This window comes from Micropterus dolomieu, linkage group LG04 (assembly GCF_021292245.1).
Source record: "Micropterus dolomieu isolate WLL.071019.BEF.003 ecotype Adirondacks linkage group LG04, ASM2129224v1, whole genome shotgun sequence".
NCBI lineage: Eukaryota > Metazoa > Chordata > Actinopteri > Centrarchiformes > Centrarchidae > Micropterus > Micropterus dolomieu.
The window spans coordinates 33,137,348-33,139,074 of NC_060153.1; positions in this window are offsets into that span (position 1 = coordinate 33,137,348).

Below are 1,727 nucleotides of genomic sequence, written 5' to 3' on the forward strand. Positions count from 1 at the left end.
GTCTTAATGGACTTTTTCGAGCAGCCTGATAATAAGGAATTGCAGTAATCCAGCCTAGAAGTAACAAATGCATGGACTAGTTTTTCTGCATCATTTTTAGACAGGATGTTCCTGATTTTCGAAATATTACGGAGGTGAAAAAAGGCGGTCCTTGAAATTTGCTTAATGTGAGACTTAAACGACATGTCCTGATCAAAGATAACTCCAAGATTCCTCACAGTGGTGCTGGAGGCCAGGGCGATGCCATCAAGGGAAACTATATCTTTAGATAATGCGTCACGGAGGTGCTTAGGCCCCAGAACAATAACTTCAGTTTTATCTGAGTTTAACATTAGAAAATTACAGGTCATCCAGGTTTTAACATCCTGAAGGCACATTTAAAGTTTAGCTAACTGATGAGTTTCATCTGGCTTGATCGATAGATATAACTGAGTATCATCTGCATAACAATGAAAGTTTATGGAATATTTCCTGATAATATTGCCTAAAGGAAGCATATATAAAGTGAATAGGATTGGTCCGAGGACAGATCCTTGAGGAACTCCATGACTAACTTTGGCGTGCATGGAGGACTCATCGTTAACATATACAAACTGAAATTGATCTGATAAATAGGACTTAAACCAGCTTAGAGCGGTTCCTTTAATGCCAATGAAATATTCCAGTCTCTGCAATAGGATCTGATGGTCAATGGTATCAAATGCAGCACTAAGATCTAATAAAACCAGTACAGAGACAAGTCCTTTTCCCCGCTATACGGCGCCCCTGCGCAGACCGAACAGAGTGCGTCAGTTACAGGGGGGTTTATTTCAACAAGAGAGGAATGTGTGGATGGGGGGGCGCGTAGGTTTTGGCTCAGCATCCTGGTATTACTGCTGAGTCATTCACAGCTGGCTTGGGGCTGAATGTGAAAATATCAGGCCGCCACCGCCTTCTTCTTCATCTTCGCTACACTCAGGCTTTACACAACAGCGGTCTCTTGACACTAGGAGCGTTCAGGATGACGGCGGCTGACTTTCGCCGACTTGATGGTCTAGATGATCAACGACTGATCTCAGATCAGTCAAAAGGTTGTTCCCACTTTGTGCAGCCGGAGAATCTCTAACCAGCATGCATCACGCTAAGTCAGCACTGCGCAGCGCTGCATGAAGTTTCGTACGGAAGCCCTAAGAGGCCATCGATTCATATTTTTATTTTACTCCGTTTTCCCGTGATGACGGTATAATTTTCTCATGATCTCAAGTTAACGAACCATAGCTGGAGACAGTGGTTGTCAGATGCGTTTCTTCATGATAATTTCATGTTAAGTTTGATGAGTTAGCATTTAGCTCAGTTGGTGGAGCGCAGGACTTGCTTCTCAATAATTGCTGGTTTGACCTCGACTCTCTGCAAAGTTTTTTTTATTCTTCTTTTGTGTGTTTTTTTTTTTCTCACTAGAGGCTCTATGTCAAAAATCAAACAGCCATTTTGTGTGACTTCTTTTTCTATGTTCAACTTCCTGTTCACATGTGGTCACAGTCACTCTAAACTGAGGTGAGCACAATTTTATTATTTATTTGCTTCAAAAGTAAAACATTTGCACTTTACATTTTATGTACTCCAACCTTATTAGGTGTGAATGTTCAAAATGATAAGTTTGCACAAAGTAGAGGAGACAATAACGTGTCTTCTGATACTCCAGCTGAAGTGCTATGCTAAGCTAACCTTGAGATTTTAGTTAAGAAGTT